The sequence below is a fragment of the Ornithorhynchus anatinus genome, chromosome X5 (genome assembly GCF_004115215.2).
Source record: "Ornithorhynchus anatinus isolate Pmale09 chromosome X5, mOrnAna1.pri.v4, whole genome shotgun sequence".
NCBI classification, from domain to species: domain Eukaryota; kingdom Metazoa; phylum Chordata; class Mammalia; order Monotremata; family Ornithorhynchidae; genus Ornithorhynchus; species Ornithorhynchus anatinus.
The window spans coordinates 30,190,216-30,214,229 of NC_041753.1; the positions used below are offsets into that span (position 1 = coordinate 30,190,216).

The window sequence follows — 24,014 nt, forward strand, 5'->3', positions numbered from 1 at the left end:
TCCTTCTATGTCGTTTGTACACTTCAATCTGTGACCTTTGGACATTTGATATTCACCCCAACCCCACGGCATTTATGTACATATCTTTAAATTATATATTATAAATTATTCATATTAATGTCTGTCTCCCCCTTGAGACTGTAAGCTCATTATGGGCAGGGGACATGTCTGCTAATTTTGTTGTCATACTTTCCCAAGCATGTAGTACAGTGCTCTGCACATAAGTGCTCAATAAATACGATTGATTGACGATTGATTGAGGGGGGGTATTTCCCCCAAACATGCTCCCGGTTTAAAAGCCTTGCGCACTTGCTTTAGGGGCAGAGGGAGAGTTTTTCCTTTTTACATCCCGTTGTGATGGATTGGTAATAGGCAAAGATCCGAGTTCCCTCTGCTCAACTAATATAACGGGGCTCTTTGATGCCAAAGTACATCCAGTGCAGGCCAAGTCATGAGAATGGATAAGTTGTGTTCAAGTTATATTCTTTACTTAAGGTGATCTGTCTTTTAAATATAATGCAGAATTCCAGAGGCCTGGAAGGAGTCCTTGTAGGGACTTGATGAAAAAATGACTTCTTTAGATGATGTTTGAAAGTACTTGATTGAATTCTTCTAAATTCTGGTAGTGCAGAGCTGTCGTTACTGGTCACTGAAGAGGCTAGTCGATTGACCACAGCACATTCCCTTAAGTGCCCCGTGGTGACAGTGAATTGAGGTTTTTGCTTGTTGGTTTCACCATTTGGGAAACCAGGAGCTGGTCAGAAGGCTAGGAAAAGGGAAGGCACTTGTGGAAGTGAATGAAGCACCGATTATTAGCATTTCAGCCCTGTTTCTGGATTTCTATGTAAGCTATCATGCATTTCTCTCTGCAACATGGGTCACCAAAAACCTCCACCTTTGGCTAACTCTTTCTCCCCTAGATGAAGGCTCCTGGTTTTCATGACATTCTAGGGATCTTAAGGCCGTTTCACTCTTTCTCATTAGCTTTGCATTGGCTCTCATAGTAACGTTATCCTCCAGGAGAGGCAGGTATTCGGTGACATGTGGTGGTCCAGGAAAGTTCGACTGGAGTTTTCATAGGGCTGCACCTGCAGAGACGGCCATAGTATCACTCAGAAATAAAAAATGCTTCTAGTGCTTAGAGGGTCGGTCAGTGGAGTTTAGGTAGCGGTGAAGCTGGTGTGCCAACAGTGAGGGGGTATGGAGAGGGTCTCAGTAGTGTCTGGTGTGGAACCCCACACTCATTCAACCAATCAGTGGTATTAAACACTGTGTGCAGAGCACTGTGCTGAGCACACTTTTCGACCAGATTTTTGCCTTTGTCTTCTGGGGCCGGTGGAATGGCATAGTCCCATGAAACGGGGGAGGATTCTTTCACTTTTCAACCAGATTTTTGCCTTTGTCTTCTGGGGCCAGTGCAAAGGCATAGTACCATGAAGCAGGGGAAGATTCTTTTCTCCCAGGCTCTCTGCAGGGTGGCAGACTATCATTAAATCATTTCCAGCAGACTAAACCTTTCTGGTTTCCCTAGTTAATGAATTTGGAATGTATGTTGGCTTTTTTTTTTACCCCTTTATCACCATTATAATGTTCTGCAACACACCCTATAATATTTATTACTTAGTGTGCTGTTTACCTATTCATTAATTTGAACGTAAAATATCTGAAATAAAACATCCTGTGGCTGTTTGTTTTTCTTTCCACGAGAGGTTTATTTCCCATGGTTAAGAGTGATCTGTTTTTAATTCACTTTGGAATGTTGAATATTAGTTTCTTGTAGCGGATATAGTCGTTTTGCCATTTCCTTCCATTTACAGAACTTTCATTTCTTCATGAACATGTAATATTTTCAGTGGGTACATCTAATTTGTGTTTGAAATATTTGACCTAAAAAGAGGAGATTACTACACATTTTGTAACAGTAAGTATAGTATTGAATAGTCCAGGCATAACAGCTTACCATAGTTCAGCAGTAGCAGTCCCTGATATGGGTGTGCTTTCACAATGACTAGATTTGGAATGTGAATACAGACTTGAAGGCGGAATTCCCCTGAAGCATTGATCAAACAGAGTCTGATTTCATTTTGGAAAGGCATCGGACCTCTAGTGTGCTAACGAAAAGAATTCTAGTTGAGCAAACCCATAGCAAGACATTCCATTCCCCCAGAGAACTTTATTCTTGCTGTGTTGAACCGCTGACCAGGGAATGGTTCGTTCCTCTAATGCCAACTTACTCACTTTTCCTCAGTCTCGTATCTCCCGTCACTAACCCCTCACTCACTCACTCCCTGCCTGAAACTCCCTCCCCCTTTATCTCCCACAAACCAACACTTCCCCATCTTCAAAACCCTGCTAAAATCTCACCTCCTCCAGGAAGTCTTCCCCAACTAGCCTGTCATCTCCCCACCCCATTCTTCCTCTCTTCTGCATCTCCTGGGCACTTAGGTCCATACCCTTAAGCACTTTGATGCTCGAGAATATCCTTATACTATGCTCTATTACACACTAGCATGGCCTAATGGCAAGAGCATGGGCTTGGGAGTCAGAGGACGTGAGTTCTAATCCCAGCTCCTCACTTGTCTGCTGTGTGACTTTGGGCAAGCCACTTAACTTCTCTGTGCCTCGGTTACCTCATCTGTGAAATAGGCATTAAGACTGTGAGCCCCACGTGGGACAACCCGATTACCTTATATCTACCCCAGCGCTTAGAACAGTACTTGGCACATAGGAAGGGCTCAACAAATACCGCTATTATTATTATTATTATTACTACCCTATCTGTAATTTCTTTAAATGTCTATCTCCCCCACTAGCCTATAAACTCCTTGAGATCAGGGGTCATATCACTCAACTCTATGGTACACTCTCAAGTGCTTAGTTCAGTGCTCTACACCCAGTAAAAGCACTCAAGAAATATCATTGATTGATACAGATGAGATTGAGGTACAGTAAGCAGGATCAAGGTGAGGTAGGTAGTATAGTGTCCTGCACACAGTAAGTTTTCAATAAATATGATCAAGAGGGATGGAACTGATTGAGTGCTTTAAAACCAATAGGAAGGAGTTTCTGTTCTACGTAGAGGTGGATGGGCAGCCACAGGAGGTTCTTGAGGAGTGGAGAGACGGGTGGACTGAATGGTTTTTTCGAAAGTGATCCGGGCAGCGGAGTGAAGTAAGGACTGGTATAGGGAGAGAAAGGAGGCAGGGAGGTCAGTGAAGAGGCTGATGCAGTAGTCAAGGTGGGATATAAATGGATGGGTCAGTGTAGTAGCATTTTGGATGTAGAGGAAAGGATCTTAGTAATGTTACAAAGGTAGAACTGGCAGGATTTAGTAGCAGAATGAATACGTGTCTGTAATGAGAGAGATAAGTTTAAGATAATGCAAAGGTTATGGGCTTTTCAGTCATATTTACTGAGTGCTTACTGTGTGCAGAGCACTGTACTAAGTGCTTGGAAGAGTACAGTACAACGATAAACAGTCACATTCCCTCCCCACAACAAGCTTACAGTCTAGGTTGGGGAGATAGACACAATTAAAATAAATAAAATTATAGATATGTACATAAGTGCTATGGTGCTGCAAGGAGGAAGGAGAGAGCAAAGGGAGCAAGTCAGGGAGCAGGAGATGAGGCAAAGTGAGGCTTAGTTTGGGAAGGCCTCTTGGAGGAGATGTGCTTTCAATAAGCCTTTGAAGGAGGGGAGAGTAGGTGGTGTTGGTGTTGGAGATGTTGGTGGGACATAAAAATAGAAATGACCTGAAGGTAGGATAAAATGCAAGACTGCAGGGAAGTAGAGAGGTCGAGACTGGAGAGGTAGATTTGGGAATCATTCACGTAGTGGTGGTAGTTAAAATCGTGGGAGTGAATGAGTTCTCCGAGGGAGTGGGTGTAGATGGAAAATAGAAGGAGACCCAGAACTGAACCTTGAAGCACCCCCACAGTTACGGAGTGGGAGGCAGAGGAGGAGCTCGTGAAGGAGACTGAGAATGAGTGGCCAGAGAGATAAAAAGAGGACCAGGAGAGGGCAATGTTAGGGAAGCCAAGGTTGGATAATGTTTCCACGAGATGGGGGTGGTCGACAGTGTCGAAGGCAACTGAGAGATCCAGGAGGATTAGGATGGAGTAGAGGCCATTGGATTTGGCAAGAAGGGGATTATTGTTGACCTTTGAGAGGGCAGTTTCAGTGTAGTGAAGGGGGTGGAAGCCAGATTGGAGCGGGGGTCAAAGAAAGAATTGGAGGAGAGGAAGTGGAAGCAGCAGGTGTAGAAAACTTGCTCCAAGGGCTTTGGAGAGGAGTGGTAGGAGGGAGATGGGGTGCTAACTGGAGGGAGTCGTGGGGTCAAGGGAGGGGTTTTTTGTTTTGTTTTTAGTACAGCGGAGACATGAGCATGTTCACATAATCTGTCACCAAATCCTGTCAATTCAACCTTCGTAACATTGCTAAAATCCACGTTGTCCTTTCCATCCAAATGGCTAATCGCAACGATCCAAGCACTTATCCTATCCTGCCTTGACTACTCCATTCGTCTTCTTGCTGCCCGGATCATTTTTCTAAAAAAGGTTTAACCCACATCTTTCCACTCCTCAAGAATCTTCCAGTGGTTGCCCATCTACCTCCACATCAATCAGAAATTCCTTTAAAGACCTCCTTTAAAGTTCACCTCTCCTACCTCACCTGACAGCATAGCCTAGTGGATAGAGCACGGGTCTGGGAGTCAGAAAGACCTGGGTTCTAATCCTGGCTCTGCTGCTTGTCTGCTATGTGACCTTGGTCAAGTCACTTAACTTCTCTCTGCCTCAGTTACCTCATCTGTAAAATGGGGAGTAAGACTGTGAGCCCTTTGTGGGACCGGGACTGTGTCCAACCTCATTATCTTGTATCTACCCCAGCGCTTAGAACAGTGCTTGACACATAGTAAGCACTTAAATACCATTATTATTATTATTACAGCCCAACCCACACACTTCGCTCTACTAGCCTAGCTTACTCACTATACCCTGATCTCATCTATCTCACTCCTGACCCCTTTTCTGTATCCTTCCCTTGGCCCGGAACTCCCTCCCAAGAGGCCTTCCCTGATTAAGCCCCCTTTTCCCCCCGGCTTCCTCTCCCCTCTGCTTTGTCTGTGCACTTGGGTCTTTGACCTTTGGGTGTTAGATATTCACCCCACCTTCAATCCCACAGCATGTGCGTGCATAGCTGTGAACTATATATCAAATTATTTATATTAATGTCTGCCTCCTACTCTAAACTGTAAGCTCATTGTGGACAGGGATTGTGCCTGTCAACTCTGCACTCTACTCTCCCAAGCACTTAGTACAAACATCGATTGATTGATGTTTGAAAGCAGTGGAGAAGAAGCCATTGGAGAGTGAACTGTTAAAGATGGTGGTAATGGAGGGAAGAAAGGAAGTGACAGAATGCTGTGAAACTTAAACTCGGTATGTCCTAACATACTGATGATGATGGTATTTGTTAAGCGCTTACTATGTGCCAAGCGCTGCAACTCCAATTGGCAGTGAGAGTAACTGAGGTTCATGGTGACCTAGGCAGACCATTTTACACATGACAGATCTGGGATACTTGGACACTTCTAAAATTGTCTGGCACCTCCTACAAAAATTTGGGACTGTTTTGTGTTTTGCTGTCCCTCAAGGAAACCTGCCCTTGGGTATCCTTCCAAGTAACTTTCACAAATTTGGCCACAAACAGTGTAAGATTTTGCTCTTCTTTTCATTATATGATTTCCCTATAACCCAAAAAAGTTCAGATATGTATGTGTTTTACAGGTGAATTCTGATTTCTAGTTCACTTGATTCTATCAATTTTATTTCCTTATGATGTAAGCATCTACCCTAAAACATATAGGTCTTAAAATTGTTACTCAAATTTTCTTTCCCTCTACAGCATGGGTATTTTTGCCCACCCTCAACTGTGATGATTATCGTATTTGTTAAGCACTTACTATGTGTCAAGCACTGTTCTAAGTATTGGAGTAGATACAGGTTAAATGAGGTCAGACACATTCCATGTCCCACATGGGAACTTACCAGGAAGGAAAAATCTACTCTTGATTCCATGAAAGGACATGGATGTGAAGATGGCCTTTTGCAAAAATGAAGAAAAGGTCAAAGTTTAGGATAAAGTAAGATTGGCTTGAAATTTGGCTAGGATCCAAGTCTGATGGACTGATAGGATAATGTATAAGGACCAGCATTACTACTAGATTGTTTTGTCAGTCTCAGATTGTAATGTAAATATTGTTCCCATTTTAGCCTCTTAGTGACCTTAGCAAAGTAGTATAAAAATGACCTTTTCAGGAATGAGTTCAGAGAACTAAAAGAAACTAATGAAATCAGCCCTAAAGCTCCATTTAGGGAGCTCAGGTTCCAATTTGAGACGACATTTTGTTGCCTAGTGGAGAGAGCACGGACCTGGGAGTCAGAGGACCTGGACTCTGATCTCAGCTCTGCCATTTGCATGCTGTAGGACCTTGGGCAAGTCACTTCCCTTCTGGGCTTCCGTTTCCTCAGCTGTAAAATGGGGATTAAATCCTCTTCCCTCCTATTTAAACTGTCAGTTCCATGTGGGACAGGGACTGAATCCAACCCAGTTAAACTGTGCCCACCCCAGCACTTAGAACAGTGCTTGACACATAGAAAGTGCTTAATAATTGTAGTAATAATGATAGCATTTGGGGAGCCTTAAGTAGAAAGGGATTTAGGTCAACTATTCCTGCCCCACTTCCCTGCCTCGGCTGATGTCACTTTACCTTTCTGGGCAAATTTGGGAAGGAAGCCCCGCACCTTTCCAGAACCAAAAAGTCCTTGTATCCTCCATCAGGTTAATGATAAATTTAAATAAGACCTTAATGGCAAATACTTTCAGGCCCTGGATGTATGAGGTTTTGTATATGGATTTTCTGCCTGAGTCAGTTAGTTCCCTGAAAGCTTTAGTTAGTTAATACTGAGAAGGTGACAAATGAACAAATAATAGAAAATGTAAGGAACAACTTGATGTCCTCAACTGAAATAGTAACTAGCATCTTTTCTTTCTCTCAGCAGCTCTAAGTACTATTTTACAATTTTACCCCTTCTTGGGAATAAGAGATCACCTCTAGACTAGAAATATTAGGGTGTTGTTAAAAATTTCAGTGAAAATAATAAAATAAAGGACATTTTCACCTGGCTATCTAAGGGACATCTCTGCCCGCCCTAACTAGCAGCCACACTATGGCACATCTGTATTCTCCAAATACCTGTATTTTGCAATTGCCTTTGCTTTCCATCTGAAACTCTATACCAAAACTAAATTTTCCAGCTAAAAGATGAAAGGATTTCTTCTGTGTACCTTTGTGAAATGGAAATGACCCTGGGTGTAAGAAAACCACAGTGTCCTATGAATTTTCCATTACAAACACAAAGTGTTCACTCCAAACAGAGAAAGCTGTGGTTTTTTTCCCCGTGCCATTGATGTGAAGAATTTTTCATGCAGGTGGAAAAACTCTTGAGTCAAACTTCACATAGATGATTCAGCCATATAAACTTCAAAATGAGATCTTTTGGACTGTGATCTTAAAGACACTTAACTCCGTTTGGATGCCTTTGTTACGTGTGTGGCCGTAAATATAACGAAACCTGGAGACCCTTGCCGACCCCATTTTTTATAAGCTCATGACTCTAAAAGCTGCTGAGGCAGTGAAGCTTTGCTGGAAAGAAATAGTTTCCCATATTTTTAGACCTGTTTTATTTGGATAAGCAGAGTTTAGAATTTTTAGAACATGGGTTTGGGAAGTGGGGCAGGGTCCTTTAGAGAGAGCACAAAAAGTAATGGGGTAACCGGGAGAAGAAAACGAAAGGGAAACATAACGGTGAGAGACAATGAAAGTGAAGCAGTTCTTAAGTCAGTTAATCATATACATTGAGTGCTTACTGTGTGCAGAGCACTGTATTAAGCGCTTGAAGAGTATAATATAACAGACACATGCCCTTCCCACAATGAGCTTACAGTCTAGAGAGGGAGACAGACATTAATGTAAATAAATAAAATAGATATGTACAGAAGTACTGTGTCAGGGGGATGGTTAAAGGGAGTAAGTCAAGGTGACGTAGAAGGGAGTGGGAGAAGAGGAAAGAAGAACTTAGGGAAGGCTTCTTGGCGGAGATCTGCCATCAATAAGGCTTTGAAAGTGGGAAAAGTACTTGTCTGTAGGATATGAAGAGGGAGGACATTTTAGGCCAGAGGCAAGATGTGGGTGAGAGGTCAGTGGCGAGGTTCTTGAGGAGTGGGGAAACTTGGCCTGAACGTGTGGTAGAAAAATGATCCAGGCAGCAGAGTGTGAAGTGTGGACTGGAGTGGGGAGAGACTGAAGACTGGGAGGTCAGCAAGGAAGCTGGTGCAGTAATCCAGGTGGGATAGGATGAGTGATTGTATTAATGTGGTAGTTTGGATGGAGAGGAAAGGGTGGATTTTAGCGATGTAGTGAAGTTGGAACTGACAGGATCTAAATGGTTTGAATATGTGCGTTGAGTGAGAGAAAGGAGTCAAGGTTAACGCCAAGGTTAGAGGTTTGTGAGACAGTATGGATGATGGTGCCGTCTACAGTGATGGGAAAGTTAGGGGAAGGACAGGTTTTCTATGGAGAAGGGTGACCCCTGTCAAATGGCCAGTTGGTCCTGGTCTTGAGTTTGGGTTTTTGCCTCCAGTGTCCCCAGACCCACTGATTTCACCCTCTCTTTCTACAAAACAGCTACCCATCCCTGTTCTTTTTTCCACAAAAGTATTTATTTAATGCCCCATGGACCTCTGCTTTCTCTGCCTCTATCAGAAAGAATGGCATGAAGCCAAGTAGGGATAGTTATGGAAATAACCATTCCAAAGAACTCAATGAGGTCTCGTCATTCCTTCAGGATGTGGTAAATACCTAACACATATTACTTACATTAATTACGATGCTTAAAAATCACCCCGGGAAACACAGGAAGTGAGATCAGTAGGGCAGCTTTCAGAGTTCAGAGAAGCAGCGTGACTCAGTGGAAAGAGCCTGGGCTTGGGAGTCAGAGGTCATGGGTTCGAATCCCGGCTCTGCCACTTGTCAGCTGGGTGACTTTGGGCGAGTCACTTAACTTCTCTGTGCCTCAGTTATCTCATCTGTAAAATGGGGATTAAAACTGTGAGCCCCAAGTGGGACAACCTGATCATCCTGTATCTCCCCCAGCGCTTAGAACAGTGCTCTGCACATAGTAAGCGCTTAACAAATACCAACATTATTATTATTATTAGTTCAGGTGATAACACCTTCTTCTCCTATTCCCACCCCTCCCCACCACCAAAATTTATGGTCCTTGAAGACACTGCCCCTTTCAGATCCTGAAGGGTTTTAACCAACTATGCTATAACAACACCCAGGTTTGCATTTTTTAGTGAGGCTAGATTAAATTCTTGGGGCAGCGAGATGAGAGGAAATTGGATCTGCTGTCGACATCGTCAGAGGGACACAAGGTCAATTGCCTCTCCTGTAAAAAAAAGAAATCCTGACCATTGGTTTCAAGACTGTTGTCAGTGGTGTCCCTCAAGTCACATCTTTAAGGGAGCATTCCATAGGCTCAGATTGGACATAATCCATGTCCCACGTGGGGCTCACAGTCTTAATTTCTCTTTGCTTCAGTTACCTCATCTGTAAAATGGGTGTTAAGTGACTCGCCCAAGGTTACACAGTAGACAAGCAATGGAGCCGGGATTAGAACCCAGGTCCTCTGACTCCCAGACCTGTTGCTTTTACCATTAGGCCATGCTATTTCCCTTTTCACTCTCTCATGTACAGAGAAACATACACGCTTTTTTATATATTTATATTCATCCTTCATACTTGAAGAAGACACCAGACACCAGTGACAGTGAATTTCACCTATGAATGCATGTGTGGCTGAAAAGGCCAGTGTGCGATCCACAGGTCCTGCTACTGTTTCCTTTGGCCTCCTTGTCTCTTTTTCCATATAAGAGTAATAATAATTACTACTCCTACTCTATCCTAATCCTCCTTGACCTCTCAGCTGCCTTTGACACTGTAGACCACCCCCTTCTCCTCCACACCTTATCTCACCTTGGCTTCACGGACTCCGTCCTCTCCTGGTTCTCCTCTTATCTCTCTGGCCGTTCATTCTCGGTCTCCTTCGCAGGCTCCTCCTCCCCCTCCCATCCTCTAACTGTAGAGGTTCCTCAAGGGTCAGTTCTTGGCCCTCTTCTGTTCTTCATCTACACTCACTCCCTCGATGAACTCATTCGCTCTCACGGCTTCAACTATCATCTCTGTGCGGATGACACACAGATCTACATCTCTGCCCCTGTCTTCTCCCCCTCCCTTCAGGCTCGTATCTTGTCCTGCTTCCAAGATGTCTCTACATGGATGTCTGCCCGCTGCCTAAAACTCAACATGTCCAAAACTGAGCTCCTTATCTTCCCTCCCAAGCCCTGTCCTCTCCCTGACTTCCCTATCACTGGGGATGGTACGACCATCCTTCCCGTCTCTCAAGCCCTTAACCTTGGTGTCATCCTTGACTCAGCTCTCTCGTTCACCCCACACATCCAATCCGTCACCGAGACCTGCCGGTCTCACCTTTATAATATCGCCAAGATCCGCCCTTTCCTCTCCACCCAAAAGGCTATCTTACTGGTGCAGGCTCTCGTAATATCCCGGCTGGATTAGTGTGTCAGCCTTCTGTCTGATCTCCCTTCCTCCCGTCTCTCCCCGCTCCAATCTATTCTTCATTCCGCTGCCCGGCTCATCTTCCTGCAGAAACGCTCTGGGCATGTCACTCCCCTTCTTAAAAACCTCCAATGGTTGCCTATCAACCTCCACACAAAACAAAAACTTCTCACTCTAGGCTTGAAGGCTCTCCATCACCTTGCCCCTCCTACCTCTCCTCCCTTCTCTCTTTCTACTGCCCACCCCGTAGGCTCCGCTTCTCTGCCGCCCACCTTCTCACCATCCCCCATTGTCACCTATCCCGCCGTCGACCCCTGGGCCACGTCCTCCCGCTGTCCTGGAATGCCCTCCCTCCTCACCTCCACCAAACTAATTCTTTTCCCCTCTTCAGAACCGTACTGAGAGCCATTTATTGCTATTGTTTTTGTCTGTGTCTCCCCCAATTAGACTGTAAGCCCATCAATGGGCAGGGATTGTCTCTGTCTGTTGCCGAATTGTACATTCCAAGCGCTTAGTACAGTGCTCTGCACATAGTAAGTACTCAATAAATACTATTGAGTGAATGAATGAATGAATGAATAATTATGGTATTTGTTAAGTGCTTACTGTGTGTGAAGCACTGTTCTAAGCACTGGGGTAGCTGCAAGCTAATCAGGTTGTCCCATGTGGGGCTCACAGCTTTAACCCCCATTTTTACAGATGCAGTAATTGAGGCCCAGAAAAGTGAAGTGGATTTCCTAGGTTCACACAGCAGACAGATGGCGGAGCTGGTATTAAAACCCATGTCCTCTGACTTCTAAGCCCTTGCTCTTTCCACTAAGCCATGCTGCTTCTTTATGAAGCTGTTGCTCAAAGAGAGCTACTTCCTCCTTGATGGCAGTGCACCATGCAGGTCCATCCTCAGTAATTGACTCCCAGTTTTCAGCAGCATTGGCTGAAACTTTTGTTTTACTGTGTCCTTAGAACACTCCCTTTGCCCTCCTGGCTTTCCGTGTCCAATCAATCGATGGTATTTATTGAATGCTTCCTGTGTCCAGAGCACTGTACTAAGCACTTGGGAGAATCCAATACAATAGAGTTGGTAGACAAGTTCCCGGCCCACAATGAATTTAGTCTAGAGGAGGAGACAGACATTAAATATAGATAAATAAATAGTGGATATGTACATAAATGCTGGGTGGTTTCCCAGTTATATCTATATCTATACTCACATTCAGCTTTTAGTATATTTGTACATTTAAGCCTGCTGCATTCTGTATTAGATTGCAAGTCACTTGGAGACGGGTAATCGCATCTCTTATTTTGTATAATAATAATTGTGGTATTTGTTAAGAGCTTACTATGTGCCAAGCACTGAACTAAGCGCTGGGGTGGATACAAGCAAATCAAGTTGGACACAGCCCCTGTCCCATGTGAGGCTCAGAGTCTCAATCCCCATTTTGCAGATGAGGTAACTAAGGCCCAGAGCAATAAAGTGACTTGCTCAAGGTCACACAGCAGACAAGTGTCGGAGCTGGGATTAGATCCCATGACCTTCTGACTCCGAAGTCTGCTCTTATTTGGCCATACTGCTGATAGTGGCACTGGTACTTAATATGTTGACAATACTGCACTGGGTTTCAGACCTTGCCTTTGAAACAGTTCCATTCTAAAATAAAGCCAAAACCAATGTAAGAGCTAGCTTTAATGTTCTCATGTATTGGATGAAAGTGATATCTTGTGTGAATGTTGCACCATTAAAATGATCTCACAGAGAGCAAATAGAGACTGCTTCTTTGTCAGCAAAAAACGCCCCAAAAGTCCCTGCTGGTGAACGAGAGTAATCCAGATAGAGTCCGGGATCATTCGTCCTATTAAATAGTAGCAGGGGAAGAGGGGAGAGGATTGGAGGAGGCAGATTACCCTGTATCTACCCCAGCGCTTAGAACAGTGCTTGGCACATAGTAAGCACTTAACAAATACCAACATTATTATTATTATTATTATTATTAGAGCAGCTGCCAGGGTAGCAGACTGATAGAGCTGACCCTGGGGAGGTTGAGGGACAAACGGCAGGAAGAACCAGTGCTAGCCCATGGCCACTGCCATCAGACTTCCCCTGCCCTCTTTTGCCAAAAAGGAAAGCGATCCAGTTACTTCTTTATGTCAGTTTTCTTCTCAGTCCTTGGGCAGGATGGTGAGAAATTCCTGGTGCGGGTCACCAACATCAGGACTGTGTGAATATAGAAGATACTATTGGAGCAGTTGCAATTTTTCCATAGACTAGAGTGTGATATATCCATTCTTGTATTATCGTATTTGTCAAGCGCTTTGCTATGTTTCCAGCACTGTTCTAAGGACTGGGGTGGATGCAAGATACTGTCTCCGGCCACGTGGCGCTCATAAAAATAATCATAATTATAGTTTTGTGATATTTATTAAGCGTTTACATGTCAAGTACTGCAGTAAGCCCTGGGGTAGATAGAGGTTCATTAGATTGGACACAGCTCCTGTCCCACGTGGAGCTCACAGTGTAAGAGGTGAGGATGATTTAATCCCCATTTTACGGTTGAGGAAACTGAGGTATGGAGAAGTTAAGTGACTTGTCCGAGATGTCAGAGGAGATGAGTGGCAGAGCTGGGATTTAGAACCCAGGTCCTACAACTCCCAAGTCTGTGCTTCTCCCATAAATACCACATGGTTAATATGATTGAGAGGAGGGGGAGTGTTCGTAGATATATATAGCCACATAGATATTGTTGATATCAGTAAGTAAAGGTGCTGCTACAGACAGTGTTGCTGTCTCTGCCTAAAAAGACTAAAATATGACACCTCACACCAGTTCCCCACCCTGCAGCACAACCTCTAGACTAAGCTCATTAAGTGCTTAGAACAGTGCCTGCCCAGTGTTTAGAGCAGTCCTTGACACATAAGCACTTAACACATACCAGAGTTAGTAATCCTTGTTATTAAGGGCAGGTTCGTGGCATCTAACGTTTTTGGTTCTTGCCCAAGCACATAGTGCACCGCAGGTGCCTAGTAAATGCTGTTGGTTGATTCATTTGTCAGTCACCCTACAGCATGTAATTGAGCACCCTTGAGGTCTAGAGGCCCCTGGTTAAGTAGTAGGGAGAGTAGGCATTGAATTCCCATTTTACAGATGAGGAAAGTGCAGCCCAGAGCAGTTAAATGACCTGTCAAAGGTCACACAACAGATGTGGTGGAGCCGGACTAGACCCAGATCTCCTGACATTCCATTACATTCTCTTTCCACTAGGCCATACTGCCCCCTGTGATGGTGATACTCATTTTTATCCAGGTATTGTGGGGAAAAGTCCCCAAGTTTCCAGAGTCCCCTGGAGTGAGATGAAGGATGCCCAGAGCCTGGACTCGCTGGCTGGTCACCTAATTCCTGTTTGAAGTTCTGTGTCTGCTCCATTGACAGCCCTCACTGCCCCTTTGTTTTGCCCCAGGCAGTAAGGCAAACCAGGGTCTGGGTGGCACCTCCTTTGGCAGCAAAGCCGAACTGCTCCATCAGTTATGTATCTACTCAGTCAAGCAATTATATTTATTGAGCGCTTACTGTGTGCAGAACAGTGTACTAGGTGCTTGGGAGAGTACAATAGAACAACATAACAGACACATTCCCTGCCCTCAGGAGAGCTCAACTTTCGTAATATAGAAATTAAATATTTCCCTGGTATTGGTCATGAAGGTTCCGCACTTTGTTTTGAGACCCCTTTTTCCTTTGATACAGTGAGCTAAAAATTCAGCATGTGATTTTGAGCGATTTGGAGTCAGTACCATAAGTGAAGTGGTCAGAAAAGGGTTTGGAAGCTTTATTTAAGGGGTGTCTCTTGCATGGGGAGAGCCCGTATGTTTATTTTAATCAACTTTTGAAGTTTAAATTAAGGAAGTCCCCAGTTTTAAGATTGTACCATAAGGAAAGCATTACTAGCAGCTTTTGAAATATGGCTTGATGTCATAAAATATTGCATTGTTTCTTGGTGCATACCTTGTTTGTGGGGGGTTTTTTCCCTCAAAATGTTAACCCAATTTTATAGGGTCATGGTAGGTCATTAACCAGTCATCAGGCCCATGTGGATATAGTGCTACTTCATGGCACAAGAATCTGTTGCTTGTAAGGGAAAAGAATCTGGGAACCTGTACCAAGCTAAGATTGTTCAAATCCTTTTTGGTACTAATCAAATTGAAACAAATGTATCTGATTGTACCTCATCTCCTTCAAGAGGCCTTCCCCAATTAAGCCATCCTGCTCCCTCTCCCTTCGGCATCACCTATGCACTTGGATATGTTCCCTTTGAGCACTTGATATTTACTCCACCCTCAGCCCCAGAGCATTTATGTACATATCTGTAATTGATTTATATTAACATCTTGCCCCCTCCCAGACTGTGAGCTCAACCCTTGTCATCAGGGAATGTGTATTCCAACTCTGTTGTATTGTACTCTCCCATGTGCTTAGTACAATGTTCCAAACACAGTAAGCACTCAGTAAGTACCATTGATTGCTTGATCGCAGTGCTCATTTTCACCTCAACTACTCTTTGCATGAATCCATTTGTGTTTCAATATAGGTCGATTTAGGAATTATTTTTTTCAAATTTCACCTTGGTTAACCAGAGGTCTTGAGTCATTAAATTACTACTTTTCCTAATCTCTAGGTGCCAGCTGGTTTCCATTATGTGCAAGTTCAGACATAAGAGAATTTTGCTAATTCTTATCTCAATTGTTTCTGTCAATCAATCAATCAGTAGTACTTATTGAGCACTTACTGTGTGCAGAGCAGTGTGCTAAATGCTTGGGAGAGTACAATACAACAGAATTAGTAGATAGGTTTCCTGCCCACAATAAGCTTACAGTCTAGAGGGGGAGACAGGCATTAATATAAATAAATAATTTATAATATGCGATTTAAAGGTAAGTATGTAAATGCTGTGGGATTGAGGGTGGGGCGAATATCAAATGGCCAAGTGGTCACAGATCCAAGTGCATGGATGACACAGAAGGGAAAGGGAGTTTTTCTATTGTTATAGTAGGTATAGTGTTTATTAAGGACTTAGTATGTTCCCAGCCCTTGGCAAAAGGTAAAATAATCAGATCAGACAGTCCCTGTCCCATGTAAGCTTCACATTCTAAAAGATAAGGAGAGCAGATGTCTGATCCCTGTTTCCCAGATGAGGACACTGAGGCACAGAGAGGTTAAGTGTCTGAGGTGTCTGAGGTTACATAGCCGGCCAATGGCAGAGCTGGAATTAGAACCCAGGTCTCCTGACTCCCAGGCCCATGTGCTTTTCACTAGATGACACTGCCATCCATTCTGGCCCACTCCCCTATTCTCATTCATGGCTCATACATGTGTATATACACAAACACACTTATGCATGTAAGTACATTTGTGGGCGTGGTTGGTTCAAAGAGAAAGGGCCAAGAAATAGCATGGTTTTGTATAACTTATCATGGGGAACTCTGCATAAATCATCAAACTTGTTTCTTTCTATGAATAAAATTAGTGTATTTTGGGGTGATGGTTATTATCATTATTCATTATGTAAAATGATGGAAAACAATTTCCCCTTGGTTCCCCCCCCCCCTTCTGATATGCCCAAAAGATGTTAGGGCAGGAGAAGGAAGATTTTAAATATATGAAATGTATCTGCTTATGGTAAATATTCATATAGCAATTCAGTTTAAAGGGGCTGCAACAACATCAAAAAAAAACTTTCCAGAAGACCTCTAAACCTTTTTCACAAATACTGTATTTCAATAAGAAGCACCAGATGTCTTACAGAAGCTCTTTGGTGACGTTTAATGGTAGGAACTTTTTAAACCTACAGGAAGTGGTTCTAGAGAGGGGTGGGAGGGAGTATATTAATTAAGTTTTAAAATACATCTACAAGGTTTAGAAACATCTCCAAAAAAAGCACCTTTTGATCTTCAGAAATGTAACGCTGGTTGGCTGGCTGTCTATGGCAACGTGCTGAGTTGGCGTACAGAGAGCGGAGCTGAGGCTTCAGTCACTGATGCCAGCCAGCTTGGGAAGGGAGCCAGCCTGCCGGAGGCCCCCTAGAGAAAGAAACACGCCCTGACAGACGGTCGGCAAACACGGACAGACTCCCAACGTGAAAAATGCCTGGCCCTCGGTGGGAGTGAAGCTGCTGCGCCCCGGGGCTTCGGCGAAAGGAGACGTAAGGCAAGAATCGAGAAGTTCCCAGGCCACGTTTCCAATTCCTGAGTCCACCCCGAATGGGAAGCGGAAGGAATGCTGTGGTTTGATGACCTCCAGCGTTACTTTGCAGATTATATTACTAATCCAAATATTTTTTTCCATGGAGGACTTTTTCTTTAGAATAAACTTCCTTTTGCTAAATTTAAGGGAGAGTTGATCTAGCCTGCCTTCAATGGAACTAGTGCTTAATTGCCATGAAATAAAAAATAATACCTAAATGGCAACCCAACACCCCCAATTTATATAATTAATGTTTTCTTCAAAACATTCTGCAGAAGTTATTCATAAAAGCATATTCCCTATATGGGCTTCTCTGTGAAAGATGCACTGCCACTCAAAAGCTAAACTTGATTTTAAACAACTGTCAAGTACCAGTGTGAGCCCGTTGTTTGGTAGGGATTGTCTCTATCTGTTGCTGAATTGTACTTTCCAAGCGCTTAGTATGGTGCTCTGCACACAGTAAGCGCTCAGTAAATGCAATTGAATGAGTAAATACTGGACCTACCAATGCAGCCCAGGAGAAGTAATCATAGAATCAGAGAAATCAGTCAGTGGTGGGTTTTGAGTGCTTACTGTCTATAGAGCACTGTATTAAGCATTTGGGAGAGTACAATACAATAACGTTGGTAGACACGATCCCTGCTGTCAAAGAGTTTACAGTGTAGTGAATGTATAAGTGTGTTTGGTGCTCCAAGTGTTGGGGTATAGAAAAAGCTACTGCTCTAGGCAGAGGAGATGCAAATTTAAGTCAGTCAGTCATATTTATTGAGCGCTTACTATAATAATAATGATAATTATGATATTAAGCACTTAATATATGCCAAGCACTGTACTAAGTGCTGGGGTAAGTACAAGGTAATCAGGTTGCCCCACGTGGGGCACTCAGTCTTCATTCCCATTTTACGGATGAGGGAACTGAGGCACAGAGAAGTGAAGTGGTTTGCCCAAGGTCACACAGTGGCGGAGCCAGGATTAGAACCCACGACCTCTGACTCCCAAGACCGTGCTCTTGCCACTAGCCTCTACTGCTTCTCTGTGTGCAGAGCGCTGTCCTGAGTGCTTGGGAGAGTACAGTATAACAATATAACAGACACATTCCCTGCCCACAGTGAGCTGACCGTCTAGAGGGGGAGACAGATATCGTTAGAAATAAATAAAATAAATAACAGATGTGGACAGAAGTGTAAGTGGGTGACTGTGGTAGAGGTTAGGCTAGGATGCACCCTAGAGATGCAGGAAGAGAGGGACGGGGAGGTGTTCTGCCATGCTCCATAGGGGAAATAACCAACTCCATGGTTTATAGAAGGCGAATGGACAGTTGCCCTCTTCTATTCCTTCACTGGGGGCTTGTGTTGGAGCAGCAGACTTTCTGGGCCCATTAGCACCCTTTCACCTCTCCCTCAGCCCCATAGCACTTATGTATATATCTGTAATTACATAATATATCTGTAATTTATAACAATAATAATAATAATGGTATTTATTAAGTGCTTACTATGTGCCAGACACTGTACTAAGTGCCGGAGTGGATACAAGCAATTAGGGTTGGACACAGTCCCTGTCCCACATGGGGCTCACAGTCTCAATCCCCGTTTTACAGATGAGGTGACTGAGGCCCAGCGAAGTGAAGCGACTTGCCCAAGGTCACACAGCAGACAAGTACCGGAGGCGGAATAAGAACCCATGATCTTCTGACTTCCAGGCTTGCACTCAATCCACTACACCAAGCTGCTTTTCATACTTGTATTTATGTTATTGTCTGTCACCCCTTCTAGACTATAAACTCATTGCGGGCAGGGAATGTGGCTACCAACCTGGTTATATTGTAATCTCCCAAGTGCTTAGTTCAGTGCTCTGCACACAGTGAGTCCTCAATAAATAAGATTTGTGGATGGATTGATGTTCAAACCTGATCTCTCCTATCCTGAGGTCTGATGTGGTAATTTGAAATTAGCCTGTTTTTTTAAGGGAATATGACTTTGTCCAGCAGCACAGTAAGAACCGATATGAACAGTGCTCTGCACATAGTAAGCGCTTAACAAATATCAACATTATTAGGTTTGAAGGTCGTCAGCACTGAAAATATGTTGCACAAGATGGGGGAAACTGATGAAGTCACTGACACCAAATGTGGCTTTTAATGACAGATGAGAAGCAGCGTGGCTCAATGGAAAGAGCACGGGCTCAGAGGTCCACGAGTCAGAGGTCGTGGGTTCTAACCCCGGCTCCGCCACGTATCAGCTGTGTGACTTTGGGCAAGTCACTTAACTTCTCGGTGCCTCAGTTACCTCATCTGTAAAATGGGGATTAAGACTGTGAGCCTCACGTGGGACAACTTGATTACCCTGTATCTACCCTACTGCTTAGAACAGTGCTCAGCACATAGTAAGCGCTTAACAAATTCCAACATTATTATTATTATTATTTTAAATATATTTGCCAGATTTCTGAAGGCCCTACCAAGGATTTACAGAAAGCACTGAAAGGCCTCCCTTCTATGACGCCTTTACACTTGGTTTTGCACCTTTTTTTCATTACTCTCTCAGCCCCACTGCGCTTATGTACATGTCCCTAATTTATTTATATTGCCGTCTGTCTCCTCCTCAAGACTATAAGCTCATTGTGGACAGGGATCTTGTCTACCAACTCTTGTTGTACTCTCCCAAGCACTTAGTTACAGTGCTCTGTACACAGTAAGCGCTCAGTAAATACGATTGACTGATTAATTGATTCAAAGACGGCAGTGAAACTCACAGATATGCAGTCAATCCCTTCCAAGGCTTTAGGGCTTTGAGTATATGAGCAAGTGGGCTTTTACACAGTTGTTTCGAGATGGACATATATGCACACTAATGTATTTTCTTTGACATGTATGCATTTTACCAGGTTCCATCTCAGCCATATCATTGACGACTGAAGAGCCCTCCGTCTCTCTTTATAAGGAGACTTCAAATCCAGCACTAGACTTAACGGCATTTAATCACATCCATGGATTGAATGGGAAGTGGATGGGTTTTTTTGGGGGATGGGAGGCAGGAGGAGGTTATGTTGAGGTAGATCCTGTCGAGTTCAGTTTGGAACTTTACAATGTTAAAAAATGTTATGGGGAAAGATGTATTCCTTAAATGAGTCTTTTGGAGGATCTCTGATGGCAGTAATCTCTACCATGCCCATCCCCTGTGAGTAAAACCAATCAATCAGTGGTATTTATTGAGCATTTACTGTGTGCAGAGTGCTTGGGAGAGTACAGCAGAGTTGGTAGACACGTTCCTTGCCCACAACGAGCTTACCATGTAGCAGATCTCTCAAAAGATTAAAAACATGGTGTATCCTGTTGATTTTTTTTCCAACAATAGCAACAGAATGCTTAGAGGAACTGGGTATTGTTTGCCCTCCTTTGGCATCCTCCTGGCTAGGGATGCCCCATCTAACACCCTTCACTTTCCCTGCTATATTCTTGACTTTCCATCAAGAATCTATCATGGGCAGCCCTCTTGATATTTTCTGCCCACACAGTGTACTGTGATAAATTCTATATGACTGCACACTTGGAGAACAAAGAAGTGTTTCCTCTTGTTCATTCTGAGCCTACCATCTTCAAGCTTCAGATTGTGCCCCTTCCCCCTAGTGTGAGTGATTTATTGAATAAGCTTTCTATTTTCATGCTGCCCACATTCTTCATCATTTTGTAAACCTCAGTCAAATCCCCTCACAACCCCATCTCTTTCCAGATTATAGAGTCTTACCTCTTTCTGTCTGTCCTTATAAGGAAGTTTCTCCAAACCCCTGCTTTTCAATCAACCAGTGATATTTGAGCACTTACTGTGTGCAGAGCACTGTACTAAGTACTTGGGAGAGAACAATACAACAGAGTTGGTAGATATGTTCCTTGCCCACCAGGACCTTTCAGTCTAGAGGGGAGACAGACATTAACTCCTACACATATACATAAGTGCTTTGGGCCTGAAATGGGGTGAATATCAAGTGCCTGAAGGGTACAGACCCAAGTGCATAGGCGACACAGAAGTGAAAGGAAGTGGGGAAAATAAAGGCTTAGGCAGGCCAAGCCTCTCAAAGGAGAGGTGATTTTAATAAGGCTTTGAAGGTGGGGACAGTGGTGGTCTGTTATATATGAAAGGGGAGGGAGTTCGGGCTAGAGGGAGGGCATGGGCAAGGGGTTGGCAGAAATATAGATGAGATTGAGGTGCAGTGAGAAGGTTGGCATTGGAAGAGCGAAGTGTGTGGGTTATGTTGTAGTAGGAAATCAGCGAGGTAAGATAGGAGAGGATGAGTTGATCGAGTGTTTTAAAGCCAATGGTAAAGAATTGCTGTTTGATGTGAAGGTGGATGGGCAACCCCGGAAGGTTTTTGATGAGTGGGGAGATGTGAAGAGAAGGACTGCTGGGGAGAGAAGGACTGGATTGGGGAGAGATAGGAGGCAGGGGATCAGTGAGGAGGCTGATGCAATAATCAAGGTAGGATATGATGAGTTCCTGGATCAACATAGTAGTAGTTCAGGTGGAAAGGCAAGAGCAGATTTTTAGCAATGTTGTGAAGGTAGAACCAACAGGATTTGGTGACAGATTGAACGTGTGGGTTGAATGGGAGAGATGACTCGCTTAATGCCATGGTTTTGAACTTGTGAGACAGGGAGCACAGTGGCATTGTCCACGGTGGTGGAAAAGATGGAGAGGACAGGATTGGGATGGGAAAATGAAGCATTCTGTTTTAGATGCTATCTTTGCTTTATTTTTCTGATTGTGTCTGTTACTAATCCCCTTCTCCCTCTGGTTCTTAGATTGTGAGCTCTTTAGGGGCCAGAGGCACTTCTTAGTACAATACAGTGCACATAGTGAATGCCTTGAATTAATGAATACCATTACTACTATCACCATTAACTACCACTCTGTACCATCTCCATCTCTATTCTACCCTTAATAGGAAATGACCAGAGTTGCACACAGTATTCCAAGTGTGAGCGTGCCATGTTCATGTTCATTCAATCGTATTTATTGAGTGCAAAGCACTGTACTAAGAGCGCTTAAGTTAATACTAGCTTTATGAGGTACTAACACTATTGGTACCAGCTTCAAACAAATAAAAGCTCTGATTCATATTTTCCCTCTCTTCGCCATTTCCCCATAGCACCTATCCATGAGAGGCATGTATTTCACTAGCTATTGTGACATGGCACCAATGGCTTTTGGTAAAGATGGGTGGATTTATATCCAAGAAACCCAAATTAAATTGGGCAGTATTCTAACCTATTTCTCCAAACAGTTGTGATTCTCATATGCAAGCAGTAATTTTAGGCCAAAGAGAATGCATTTTCATGTTAACAGTTTGAAAGGGCAGATCCTGAGAGACCCATTTGCTTTTCTAACTTGATTTGGGCCAAAATACCCTTTTTTTTCCCTTTTTTTAAGAATCAAACACTTAGAAATACTCAGACTTTGTTTATTTCATAGTATATCGCTGCTTATTTTTGTATCGACTAGGGTGAACTTTAGTATATTTTACCATAAAAATATACATTGCACTTGAAGCACACCTAAAAAAAAATCCATCTAGTAAGATGTTGCATACATGAATCATGTTGTCACTTCATAATAAACTAACACGTAATTCTAGAGCCTTTATTCATTAAAGTTAAACTGACAAATGTAAATAGTCCTAGACTGTAAACTCCTCTTGGGCAACCCACTCTGTTGTATTGTACTCTCCCAAGTGTTTAGTTCAGTGCTCTGCCTATAGTAAACATTCAATAATTGCAACTGACTGATCCTCTTTTGAAGATGACCTTACTGTTTATACAATGCCTTAATCAGGGTATACTAGTTAAGTGGTTTCCCTGGTATTTGCCCCATTGCCCCATTGTTTGCCCCAGGTTCAAATGGCAAACATCTGACCGACTAAGCCCTTTTTCTCATAAAATATAAATGTGTGTGTCTTCTCCCCAAGCCACTCCACTTGACCACCGTTCCTCTCCATCCAAACTGCTACCTTGCTGGTACAAGCTCTCATAATATCCCAACTGGAGTATTGTGTCAGCCTCCTCTCTGATCTCCCTTGCTCATGTCTCTCCCCACTCCAGTCTGTTCTTCATTCCGCTACCTGGATCATCTTCCTACAGAAACGCTCTGGGCTTGTCACTCTCCTCCTCAGAAACCTCCAATGGTTGCCCATCACCTTTTGCACGAAACAAAAACTCCTCACTCTTGGCTTCAAAGCTCTCCATCACCTTGCCCCCTCCTACCTCACCTCCCTTCTCTCTTTCTACTGCCCACCCTGTACACTCCACTCCTCTGCTGCTTACCTCCTCACGGTCCCCCATTCGCGCCTTTTCTGCCGACGACCCCTGGCCCACATCCTACAGCTGTCCTGGAATGTCTTCCCTCCTCACATCTGCCAAACTAACTCTCTTCCCCTCTTCAAAGCCCTACCGAGAGCTCATCTCCTCCAGGAGGCCTTCCCAGACTGAACTCCCCCGTTCCCTCTGCTCCTCCTCCCCTCCCCATTCCCCCCCTCCCACCCTCTGCTCTTCCCCCTTCCCCTCAGCACTGTGCATATTGATGTATATTATTTATTACCCTATTTATTTTGTTAATGATGTGTATATCTGTATGATTCTATTTATCTTGATGATGATGTTTTGTTTTGTTCTGTTGTGCTTTGCTGTCTGTCTCCCCCGTTTAGACTGTGAGCCCGTTATTGGGCAGGGATTGTCTCTATCTGTTGCCGAATTGTACATTCCAAGTGCTTAGTACAGTGCTCTGCACATAGTAAGCGCTCAATAAATACTATTGAATGAATGAATGAAAGTTCACAGATTTACTGAATTCTTTCTCCCGGTCTTCCCAGTCAGGTTTGTGCTGAATGGGGTTTCCGCTAAAAGCCTTGTGTAAGTGATGCCTGCTCATCCCCGAGCCCCTATCATGACAGGTAGCTTATTTACACGTGGTTCACAACCCTGCAGGAAACGCTGAGTGCCGATAACAGCATCACTCTGTCTCCCTTTGCTCCACCCTTCCTCCCAGATTTCACAGTGGCCAGATCACAAGTTGGAAGTCATAGAGTTAC

The 24,014-nt window shown here is 43.7% G+C and overlaps 1 protein-coding gene across 3 annotated transcripts in view; it reads left to right on the forward strand.

The window, feature by feature from the left end:
* SRFBP1 (serum response factor binding protein 1) overlaps positions 1-24,014 on the forward strand; it is an 88,604-nt gene that overhangs the window by 55,728 nt on the left and 8,862 nt on the right. The window lies entirely within an intron of this gene.